A 12,694-nucleotide genomic window follows, 5' to 3' on the forward strand; every position below is an offset into this window, starting at 1 on the left:
ACGGCCTTTTTTTTAGTGTGCGTGTTGCTTTTTTCCCCCCCTTTCCATTCGATTCCTATAATCATGCCCTCCCTCCCTTCTCCGCTGGCTCCCCCCTCCTCCCCCAAAACATCCAGCAGTTATCATGCACCGTCCTCGGTCCTCCCCAGCGGGTCACTCTGCTCGGGCGGGAGGTGAGCAGCCGAGCGAGGGAGCGGCGTTTGCAGGGATGCGCTGGAGCACCGCACCGCTGCCCGGCAGAGGCGGGCCCTCGCCGCTGCTGCCTCATTCCTCCGCCGTCGCTTCTGGGCCCCGCCGGCAGCTCTTGGGGGCAGCGCCTTCCCCTCCGCGCCCCTCGCTTCTCCCCCTCCGGCCGCGTCCCGGCGGCGGCAGCAGCCTCCCGGCGCCAGCCCAATGCCTGCGGGAGCGCGGCCGTTTCCCGCGGTGGAGCCAGCGCCGGCGGAGGGCCCTGCCTGGCTCTTCCCTCGGCCGCAGGGCGAGCCGGCAGCACCTGGCCGCGTCGCCCGCCTTAGCGGACTGGGAGAGGGAGAGGAAGGGAAGGATGGAAAAAAGGGAGGGAAGGAGGGAGGGAGGGAAAGAGGGAGGCTCCTCCGTTCGCGGGGAGCGGCTTTGGCTCTCAGCTGGGCGCTACCGGCAGCGGCAGCTTCTGCCGTGCTGCGCCGCGGGCGGGGACGGCTCCGGCGCGGCGGGAGCGCACCGCTGCCGCGGGACAGCAGCTCCAGGGCGGGGGGCTCAAACCTCGCCCGGGAAGTAGAGACAGAGTTTTGCGGTTTTTTCTCTTTTTTTCCCCCTAGTGATTGGGCTTTTTTTATTACCAATTTTTTAATCCCTCCCCCCGCTTCCCCCATTCACCCGGCGGTGCGTGTGGCAGCGGGGAGGATGCGCGCCTCCCCCAAGCCGTTCCCCGGCAGCTCCCGCCGCGGCTGCGGGGCGCTGGGGGCCGCGGGGCCGGGGGCGCGCTGGGCCGCACCTGGTGGCACCGCCATGCGCCGGCTGCGCCCCCTGATCTCCCCTGCCGCTTCCCGCCGCCCATCCGTGCCTGAGTCTCTCTTCGCTTGTGTCCAGCATCGCGCACACACGCACACGCCGTCACGCACGGAGGCACTCACTCACTGACTGCCGAGCTGCCCAGGCTGCCGAGCAGCACAGCGCAGCACCGCGCAGCCCGCCTGGAGCCCCCTCCCTCCCTCCTTCCTCCCTCCTTCAATCCCTCCCTCCCTCTCTCCTCCTCCTCCCTCTCTCCCGCCCGCCCGCCCGCCGCTCTGAAGGATGCCCGGTAAGTAGCGACGAGGACCGGCACCTCTGCCGGTGCGTGATGTGAGGGGTGAGGGACTGCTTACACTGCTGCCGCCCGCCGGGGGGGCGTAGGGCGGGGGGAGAGGGGAGGGGAGGTGACAGCGATCCGAGGCAGGAGGCGGCGGGGCTCGCTGTGTGCTCCTCAGAAGGACTTTTAGCTGCTCGACCGGGGCTTGGATGTGGGCGCCGAGGAACGGGGTCTGTGCACCGCAGCGGGCACCGGCCGGGGCGGGGGCGCTTCGCCTGCGCTGCGGGTTGCTGCCTGCAGTACCGCGGTGAGTACGGGGCTCCGCGCCTCGCCGGGTCCCCCGGGGGCGGGTGAGGTGTGGAGGGTGCCCTGCCGTGCTTGGGGCTCCCTCCTTGGCGGCTCTGCTCCGCGCCGCGCTGGGACCGGGGCACGGAGGGCGCGGTGCCCCCCGTACGCCCCGGGTACTGCCCGCTGCTACTCCTCGGGTTTGGCCACGTCTGTAGGGGCTGCCAGCGCCGTCCGGTGTTTGGGGCGCCGCGGTGGCACCGATCGGACACGGGGACGGAGCTCCGCCGGGCGCCTCACCTGCGGAGAGGAGCAGCCAGGTGCTGCGCACCGGGGGAGCGGAGCGGAGCCCCGGCCGGTGCCCCGGCACCGCAGCGAGAGGATGCCCGCGGCTCCCTGCCCGCTCCCCGTCCTGCGTGCTCCGTCCTCCTGCGCTGCAGAGGGCTCCGGTGCGAAAACGCTTGTCCCTTAGGGAAGCGTAATGTTTGTAAAATGTTTGCTATCAATTAGCGGGTGGCTCCGCTCTGCTCGGGTTTGCGCACGGCTAACTCCGCTCAGGCAGGGGCTCAGCTCCGGCTACCAAATGCTAGGAACACCGTGCAAGGGGCTTTTTGTTCTCCTAGACTGCCTGGTGCGATTTGTGGGGAACACATATGAAAGCGCACAGTTGCTGGCGATTTTCAAGTGGACTTTGGTAAATCATTGAAATCTTTTTTCTTACTTCTACTGTGTGTACTTTGGCAATGATCTCACTGTGTTTTTCATCCTGGGTATGATAACTCCACCACTGAAGTCAATGGCAAAACTCCCAACTGACTTCAGAGGAAGGCAATTATGGTCAATACGGAATGAAAGGGACTGGGCAGAAGATGGAGAGATGGCAAAGCAAAAGAGATGCATCAAAGAAACTTCCTCTTAGAAGCTAGCTCTCTAACCAAAGAGTTTTAGCAGTGTCAGGATTGTCTTCTAGATTTTCATTGCCATTCCTTTCACTGGAGAATATTGGAATGATTTCTTGATTTGCTGGAAATCAAGTGGTCTGAATCCCATTTGTTTTTTACCCATAGACATTATAACATATTACTTAGCAACTGATACTTTTTCCAGTATATCTTTTTTCTCACTAAAATGTTGGAAGCAGTTGGAGACAATTAGATGGGCTCTCATTGACTTCAGTGGCCTGTGGATGGGGCCCAGAAAGGCTCAATAGAGAAGTAACAAGAGAACTGTAGTACAGTTTGTAAGGAAAGGTGTTGCATAAGCATTTAACTCATGAACACCCTCCCTCTAGAGAGGAGAAAAATCTAAATGTACATTAATTTTTTATCCCATTTTACCCAACTCTTTCACAGCACAGATACAAATAAGAAAGAATGCTTCTGATTAATAATTTAAATGCCCATATTCATATGGATTACAAAGAAGATTTTATACAAAAAAAATTCCATTAGCAAATGGAAGTTCTAGTTCACAGAACGTTCTCTGTTCAGTGCAGTATTTAGATTGGGAGCAGTCAGATATATAATGAAGCACCAAATACAAATATTGATATTCAAATGGCAAAAGCTAGACTTATTCCTGTAACCTGACTAACCACTCTCAACTCCTTGGAATGTCTTAAAAATGAAAGTGTGATTTTTAATTTTTTTTTCCAAATCTGAGTGTTGAAAGAACCCCCAAGCACCCCTACATGCTGAATTTGGTCAAAAAACTTATCAATTATCAGAAATATGTCCATGCTCATGAAAAATGTAACTATTACAGTGATAGGTGTGCTGGGGTGCACTGGCTGGATGCCAGGAATTCACCAAAACCATGTTATCACTGTCCTCCTCAGCCAAACAGGGAAAAGGTAACAAAAAGCTCATGGGTTGAGATAAGGATAGGGGAATCACTCAGCAGCTACTGCCACATACAAAACAAATACATATTGGGGAAATTTGTTTAATTTATTACCAGAGTAGAAAAAAAAAAAAGAAATAAAAGCTAAATCTTAAATATCCACCCTTCCTTTCCCCTCTCAGCCCCCGCTCTCCCCCCTCCATTCTTATCAGGCTTCACTTGACACCCTAGTTATCTGCCTTCTCCCTGCCAGCGGTTCTGGAGGATAAGGAATGAGGGTTGTGGCCAGTTCATCACATGTTGTCTCTGCCACTCCTTCCTTCTCAGTAGGAGGACTCCTCACACTCTTCCCCTGCTTTGGTGTGGTGCTCATCCCATGGGAGACGGTGCATCATGAGCTTTTCCAACAAGTCCTCCCATGGGCTGCAGTTCTTCATGAGCTGCTCCAGAGTGGGGCCCTTCCATCTTCAGGTGCAGACTGTTCCAGTGTGGATCCCCCAAAGAGGGACACTACTCCAGTGTGGAGTCCTCCCTCCACAGGGCTGTAGGTCCTCTCAGAAGCCTGCTCCAGCATGAGCTTCCCAAGGGGTCACAGCCTCCTCTGAGCATCCACCTGCTCTGGCACAGGCTCCTCCAAGGCTGCAGGTGGATCTCTGCTCTACCATGGACCTCCCTGGGCTGCAGGGGCACAGCTGCCTCCCCATGGTCTGCACCAGGGGCTGAAGGGGAATCTCTACTGTGGCACCTGGAGCACCTCCTCTGTTGTATTGCACTAAATAGTTTATTGAGTTGTTTTGCACTGGGGTCAACCTTCCACTCCTCCCACTCCCTCTTCACTGACCTTGGAGTCTGCAGAATTATTGCTTTCACATGTTCTCAGTCCTCTCTGTGAATGCAGTTTCTACTGCTCACTGCTCTATCTGGCTGCAAGTTCTGTTGCTCAGGGTCTTTTTCCTCCCTTCTTAAACCTGTTATCCCAGAGGTGCTGCCACCATTGCTGATGCTGCTCAGCCTTGGTCAGTGGCAGGTCCGTTTTTGAGCCAGCTGGCATCAGCTCTGTAGGACATGGGGAAGCTTCTGGCAGCTTCTCACAGAAGCACCCCTGTAGCCCCACCACTAACACAATACAAGAAGAAAAAATCTTTGTCATTTATGGTCCAATAATGATGTTTCCCTTTTAAGTACAACTTTGTGGTAAGAGGCAAATATAAAAGCAAAGTTTGAAGTGCTGCATCTCTTGTGCAGCTTTTTTTGCAGGCATTTGGTAGAATTGTCATTGAAGTGAACTGAATGTGTCACTAATACTTAACTGTGAAAAGATTAAGATGTTCATGTTACAGTGGGAAAAAAAAACCCTGCAAAATGGACAAATGCTTCACTGATTATCTCCTTTCTCCTTGCAAATCCATAGGCAAGACAGACACCTCATTCTTAAAATGTCATATTGAAGGTTTCTTTCTAATTTTCCTGTGAATTCTAATGTTTCTTTTATCATGTGCCATATATGGAAGCGGAGGGTACATATTTTATGGGACTTTACACGGAGTAAAATTTTATTTGAGCTGCTTTGTTGCTTCCTCTATTCTCCACTCTATCTGCTGTTTGCTAACACCTTGTAATGTCACAACCTTTTTTTGTTGACAAAACTTCTATTTCAAGTCAAATGTGAAAAATATGGTAATTGCTTCAATATTAAGAGGTTTGGATTTTTTTGGGGGGGATATGACAAGGTGTGATGATGGTGCTTTTTTTAAGATCCAAAGCAATGCTTCTTTCTGTCAGCAGTTCTAAAAATGACAATATTATTTGAATAAATATTTGGGTTTGTCTGGTCTGAGAGCAATTGTTTGGAATTCTATGGGTTTTTTTCATTTTGATGTTGTAGTATTTCTTCTTCAGAGATGTGCATGGACAATCAGACCAATCCTGTGGACAGCATCTCCAAAACAGAAATTTAGGTTTTTTAGGCTTACCTGTAACTAAAGACTTTATAAGATCTGAGTATTTAAGGCAGAGTTGAATGAAGCGAGATAATGAAGTACCAGGAAACTCCAGAACATGTTTCTGAATAACCATTTCTCACTTTTAGCAGCTATATAAACCTAATCCTGTTTTGAGGAGTAAATGCTGTTCATCTTTATTCAGATGAATATATCAAGATTATTTTTGCTGTCCCTTGCCTGACTCTGAAACATGTTTATGCCCTTGTAATGCTATGGTTGTTAAGTGAATGGTAGCAAGCATTTACAGGTCTCTTGGTATTTGAATCTAAGAAGCAACAGTACTGGGATTCTTGAAAGTCACCTAAATTTTGTCATTACTACACCTTTAAGAACACATTCAAAATAAATTTTATTGTTTGTTAGACTCAGAACACATTCATCGGATAATTTATTTAGGACTATATTCTTCTATTCAACAATTTAAGAACAAAAGCCTTCACTGTAGCTCAAATCATTCAAAATATTGGTTTTAGGTTATACGTTGTACATATGGAACCTGGCATGTAAAGCAGATGGTATGTAAAATTATGCATAGCATGTCTGGAGAGCCATACAATATCTAAATGCAGTGCAACAGAACAAGGAAAGAGTATCATGTGCAACTTAAAATATCAATCACTGGGCTATGTCTAGTCTCAGCTGTGCTTTGCTTTCACATGTGTGTGTGTGTTCAATTTTCTCTTATGGCAACCAGGACATTTCCTTGATAAAATGATCTTCCTTAGAAAAGCATGCAGACTGAAATTATATGCTACTGGCTAAACGAAATAAAAAGATAGATATACAACAAAAACTAGCTTAGTTCCATTTGGGTGCAGAGCACAAATGCATGGAAAAAAAAAATCAAGAACAGAAATTTCAGTCTTTTAAGGCAAATGGCCAGACATCACTTACTACCAGGACTGTGTTTTTCTCTGTTATTTATGCTCTTGGTTTGCCCAGCACAGCAATAGCACTTAACAGTACTTCTATCCTGTTGCATAAATACCCTGTTAGATCCTCTCCCTCTCTCTCTCTCTCTTTCTCAAATATTACAAGTCTGTAAGCACAAAATTTTTTTCCTGAACAAACAAGCATTACTGTGCATTGTTAACACAATCAGATGAAATGGTAATTGCAGAAAGATTCACATCAGCAAAACCCTTAAATAAATATTAGTCTTTAAGCATGTGCTGACCTCAAGGGGACCTAATCACATTTTGTTGAACAGAGATGCTTTTGTGATCAATGACCATGAAAGGTAATAGTTTTGCCAAGTTTATTCAAATGTGTAAATCTGTGGTTATAAAATTTTGTCAGCACCAGACAACTTTAAATTTAAATTTCAGGGGAAAGTCTTTAAATACTGCTGCTTTTTCTTTTAATGTTTTATATACTTTAGAAGTACTGGAAGCAATTAACTGTTTTAAAGTGGGTTGCAGAGCTGTACTCTTTCATATTTCTAGCCAAAATGAACTTTTGTAGATAAGATGTGAAGGATGACTTTTATAATGAAGGACTACTGCAAAGTGAACTTTACATATAAAAATGAACTAACACTGCACAAGGTAGACTTTAATAGCCAGTTCTGTTAGATTCAGACATTTCTCAAGGAGACAAATTGAAGGAATGTCTCCATGGGTAAACTGTTGAATATCCCCAAACAAAGAATTTTTAAGGTACCTGAGTTGATATACAACGTTTCATGCTACAAAATGAGTGAATAAATAGATAGTTCCTGTACTTTTTTGTTCACTAATCCTCTTAGTTCTTAGGCATTTTATTTTTTGCAACAGTGTTGCTTGAGAAAATACAGCTCTGTGTCTGGGGGACTAAAGGAACACATTTGTCCTCATACATTGCAGAATAATGTCTAACAATTTATTTCCCTTTTGGAAATGAAAGAACTTTTATCCATTCAAATCACTGTAATACAATCTTGTATTATAATGGCTTGAACAATCTTGACTGCACACAGTTGCTGGAGTCTCCAAAGGACTGTCATAAATAAAGCTATTAGACTGTATTATAGCAGACACATATTCAGAGTCTACCAAGGGATGACAGGATTTTACATTACAGCAGAAAATGGTAAAAAGTGTCTGCAAATTACCAAAAATTATTGGTAAAAGGACTTAATAAACTGATTTATAATACATATATATGTGCTAGTTTTCTTTTAGAGTGTGCAAATGCAACATTAATATTAATGAATTAATTCTATGTAGAATTAAGTGAAAAATGAGATGGCAAATAAGGGATTTGTCCTCTACAACAAGTGTTTAAGCTTGCTCAGCAGCATGTAAACTTTCTGCACTAAATGATGGACATTCAACTTACATCAAAACCTCCTTTTCCAACCTGACATTGCTGCTGTGATGACAGCCTTAGAAAACTGGCATCTCTTGAGAGATAAGTCACTTTACATCAAGGGAAATAGATTTACACTGCATCCTAGATTCTTTGCAGACAGGTTTGTTTTTATTTTTCCTCTTACTTTTATAGAAGGTATGACATTTGCCAGGTATGAAGACAAAAATGAGCTTGGCAAAACCCTGAATGAACTTAGAAACAAATTTGGAAATGGTGGAGACATAGCAAAATGAAGTAAAAATATATATATAAGGATGTGTTGTGTTGTTGGTTTGGTTTTTTTTTTCAAGAGAGGGAAAATTGCACTATTTTATGAAAAGATCCCTAAAAGACATAAAAGAAGTGCAACTGAGGTTAAAAATAAAATTATGAAAGTTGAGTTACCTAACATGTTCTGGCCACGGGAGAAGTAACTAAAGCTGACATAACGACAGGATGGGAGCCTCAAAAGAAGACTAAAGCCAGAAAATAACCATTTCCCATGCTGGAAATCCAGATGGCCCTAACAGATTTTGTGTGCATTTGTATACACATTTATCTGTGGGTATACATGTGCATACGTATATACTTTTTCCCTTTTAATATCCAAATCTGTATAATCTTTGTTACTGACTGACTTCCTCATCCCAGCAGGGATTTGCTGGTTCTTCTTTCTGTCTGACCATGAAGTTACAGAGGAAGATTTGACAACACAGTAAATAGCTGAGAGTGGTTAAATTGTTTCCTGAAGGTAAAACAGTAGGGTCCAATGGTTCTCCTGCGGAATGTTTTAAACTCAAGGCTATAAATAAGAGGCAGTGCTGTCAAAGCAAAACAAAAAAACAAGCAAACAAAAAACAACCACCAAAAAAAAAAACCTCAGTAAACCCCCCCCAACCAAGCAAGCAACCAACCAAAGAAAAGAAAAAAACCCAAAAAGTATTCAAATCCTGAAAAAAGAGAAAACAAAATGAATCTTTATTTCAGTGTCTGAAGCCAGTGTTACATTTTGTCCTGAAAAACGTGAATCTGAAAGATATTTTGCCAACTATAGGCTAGTGTCACCTACAATCACATTCAAGGTTTTCCTGTTTAAACTTGAAAAATCAACTACAGTCTTATACTGGAGAATTGAAAAAATATTTTCTGTGAATGTAATGTGGAGCTTTTAGGTAAACTGAAGATGACAGTGGAGCAGAGGAGTATTTCATACAGCATTATATTTAATACAGTAAATAGATATACCATTTTTTCATATAAAATTTTGATGCTGAAAAGACTGTTGAATGGATTGAGTGGAGCTAACTTTGTCATGATGTCAAAGGAAGATCTGAGGAAAAATATTTTAGATAATTTGCTGCTGCATGTCCTTACCTTTGTAAGTTGCATGTAAGTATAAATAATATCAGAAGTGGCAGCAAATCCTTCCTCTTTATAATTTCGCATTCCTGCCTCTTGTAAAAGGATTAATCTCAAATCTAAAGTAAACCAGATTTGCAGCAGGAAAAAAGTCTGCAAATGTAAAATCTATCAGTATAGTCAAACAACATGTCTTTATTTGTCTTCTGGTGGAAAATTACATTCCTGAGTGATGATGCAGAATCTGCATAAAATAATCTATTATGATCTTTTTGGCAAATAATTCTGAAAAAGAAAATATGACTGATAAGCTTTTTACCAACCACAGAGTTTCACTCAGAAGTAGTAAAGTTTTGAAGAGAACTACTGAAAAATTTGTCCTGCCATCAGAAGTTCTCAGTTTGCATATGAAAAATTTCTGGTTACCAATGACATTTCTAACTACTATTTCAGCATGCTGTATTTGGTGCTTTCTGAACTAAGAATGAAATTCGCTTCCTCCAGGTGTGACAAAAAATATGGACTTCAAAAAGTCAAGCTGCAACTGCAGAAAATGGAACTCAGGCCTTCGTTCTGATGTGCCTGAAAACATATTTCATTTCTCTGGTTGCTTTCCCAGCAGCTCCTTCAGGACTGCTCCCTGGCTGCTAGTGAAGTAGTGAAGTAGATTTAGGTGAGCACGAAGCAAGAGCTCTTTCCTCCCTTATATTTTGGACCTACAGTGCTGTAACTGCCCTTGCTTCCCTCCTGGTGGCAAGGAAAGGGACTATTTATGGTGCAGATGCCTCAGAGAGGTTTTTGTAAACCTCCATCTTCCACAACTTAATAGCACGGAACAACAAAGGATGAATTTCATGACAGAAGCTTTACTTGTGAGCATTATCCTTGAAGAGAAATTATTTTCTTTAACAAAAATGGATTGCAAAGATTTATGTGTCATTAGGATTTGTCATTTCTTCTTTTGTAACAAAACAAACTAGAAACTTTTGCTTTGTTTCTTTCAGAAGCAGAGAGTATATAAGTAGTTTTAATGATAGTGTGTAATTTTCTTTTATTTTCCACTACTCTTTTTTTGTGGAAGCAGGAAAATATTTCAACTAAAAAAAAGAAGAGAAAGATGAGAAAGGGATAAAAATGTTTTCTAAACTTTCAACCAATTTCTCTTTTACACAAAGCAAATATATCTGAAAAATACCTCTTTGTCATTCACCACTTTAAAAGAATCTGTATTCAATTTTAAAAATCAATTTTTAAATGTCAATTCAGAATGGATCAAAACTTCTTATCACAAAAGTCTTGTCTTTGAAGATATTTCAGTCAGGTCTGAAGTAAAACGTGAAGCTGGCTCAAATTTCTTTGAAATTTAGGTTTTTCTGACATATAAGTTAATTTAAAATTAAACTGTCTGTAAAAATGACATATATTCCTACATTTTCTGTGCACTGTGATAATATATTAATTAAAAGGTATATTTTTCATTTTTCTTAATCTATAAGGTGATTTTCTTGTGAAAGTAAGAAAAAATAAACATCTGCAAGAAGTCCCCAAAATATTGACACAAAGTTCTTGATCTGCCCCTAAAAAAAATTCTTTTCTTCTGAGATTTTGAGGGTTGTAAACTTACTTTTTCCACTTCAGAAAAAAGCGTTTGAAAAGCTCCAAATATTTTTCCTGATGGGAACAATAATCCCCATTTCTGAGCAGACACGACACTGTGTAGATCATGGTTTTAGGCTAATGGACAAAGTAGAAGTATTAGGAAGGTAACAGGGTGATTTCTTTGAAAGGTACTTGCTTAGTGGAGGTTGATTATTTTATTCCTGGTAATACAGCTCATTCATTAAGGAAGACTTCAGGTGAGAAGAGAAAGAAAGAGAAAAGCAGCATCTCTTTGCCATAACTAAAGACAGCAGTGAGTGGGAAAGTGTGTCTTTTTAAAAACTTTGAAGAGGAAAATGCCCTACAGCTGAACAATATATAGGCTCAGGACGTACATTCAAAATGTGGCTAAAAGCTTAGTGCGCAGCTGGGAGAAAGAAATCTGCTTTACTTAGTGTGGTGTTTGAGCACCTAAAGCTGCATGGGTGTTGTTTATGTGAGCTGACACGTGTCAGCAAGTGGTGCTTACGGGCCAGACAGCTGCCTGCAGAGCCGGCTGTGTAGCAGCACCAGTGCACTGGGTCAGTATGGAAAGCACAGCACGGAGAGGCAGCGCAAATCCCCGGCGCACTGGTAGGCAGGAGCTGGCCACTCACGTCTGTTTATCCCCCAGGGACACAAGAGAACAGATTTGTCAGGGTTTGTCTCTTTTATTCCAGTAATTATGAGAGATTAATTGGGAATGTTTACTGTTGGGAGACTAATCGGGAATGTTTGTTGTTTACATGTTTGTTTGGTTGGGGTTTTTTCCTATTACAGCTGCATTTCTGCTCCTTGCCTGTAATTTTTATGAATAAATGGAATGATGCAAGGCTTCCCTGTAGCCTGGAGGCCAGCTAGGCACGGCCAATTCCATATGGTTAAGCTCCCTTAGCCTCCCAAGCACAGGCTGCATCCAGCCTGCCTCTTGGGAAAAGCCCCAGAGCTGGGCTAGTGCCCTAGCTGTGCCCAGGAGGCCCTTGGGAGACAGCCGGTCAAGTAGCCAAGATCAAAAGATTGTCAGGGCCTGCCCTGACATTTTATGTTCTAGGAAAAAAGTAGTTTCAGGGCATGAATTCATGCCCTACTATAATTTAACTCATTTCCATAGATGTAATCTTAGTATTATTTAGGTCAGTGTGACTCCAAACACATAGATGCTGTTTATTCACTTTGCTTGCTAGGAATGAATGAACTCAGTTGATTTAAATGGCGCTAATACAGCACAGCATAATATTTATACAAATAGTGTAACAGGGGTTTAATATTTGTTTGTAACCAGCCATTAACTGTGGAATATATAATAATATTCTGAAAGCAGAGGAAGATTTGAATGTGGTAAAATATTTTAGATAATGGTTGCTACTCTTCTACATACTTTTCAGCATTACTTATAGTTACATTTCTTATCAAATGCTGGGGTCATTTTATCCAGAAATTGGTGTTATAGAAAAGCTATTATCTATTTACAGTGAGTTTGTTTTCAGAAATTTATGTAGGGCTGAAAAAATCTGGTTTTTCAGAGGTACAAAAAATTGAGTGTACTAGCACTTTTTTTAAAAGATGCATTACTAATTTTTGCCAAGAAGGCAAACAGACACAAAAATCTTTATTTGGTGATTATCAGTATTCTTTGTGTCAAGAAAACAAAAATAATGACAAATTTAGGGCAGAGTCTCAGAAATCAAACTCCTTTCAGCTTTAAAATATACACCTTTTAGCTAGTTGGAAATTATGCCTAGACAGGATATTTTAGACAGTTTTAATATGTAGTTGAATGACAGTGAGCTAATTACATAAGAAAAATAATATTTAATTTAGTTGTGGGGGAAAACACGTTTAATTTAGAGTAACTTAAAACAAAATTTTATTTCTTGATATTTAATGTCACTGCATCTTTTGCAACATCTACAAGTCATCTTTTCTAATCTTTCGTTATCTTTTGTTGGTGAGCTTTTGCAATGTTTTATTT

At 42.8% G+C, this 12,694-nt stretch overlaps 1 protein-coding gene across 6 annotated transcripts in view; it reads left to right on the forward strand.

The window, feature by feature from the left end:
• The first annotated feature begins 962 nt into the window (after window positions 1-962).
• The window catches only part of HS3ST5 (heparan sulfate-glucosamine 3-sulfotransferase 5), a 192,075-nt gene continuing 180,343 nt past the window's right edge, over window positions 963-12,694 (forward strand). For 4 of the 6 annotated variants that reach the window (XM_030945395.1, XM_030945400.1, XM_030945397.1 and 1 more), the window contains exon 1: window positions 963-1,571. The gene's annotated coding sequence lies outside the window, so the exon portion shown is untranslated. Of the gene's footprint in view, window positions 2,244-12,694 lie in introns of all 6 variants that reach the window. The other 2 variants (XM_030945399.1, XM_030945398.1) reach the window with 2 other exon arrangements.

This window comes from Camarhynchus parvulus, chromosome 3 (genome assembly GCF_901933205.1).
Source record: "Camarhynchus parvulus chromosome 3, STF_HiC, whole genome shotgun sequence".
Taxonomy (NCBI): Eukaryota; Metazoa; Chordata; class Aves; order Passeriformes; family Thraupidae; genus Camarhynchus; species Camarhynchus parvulus.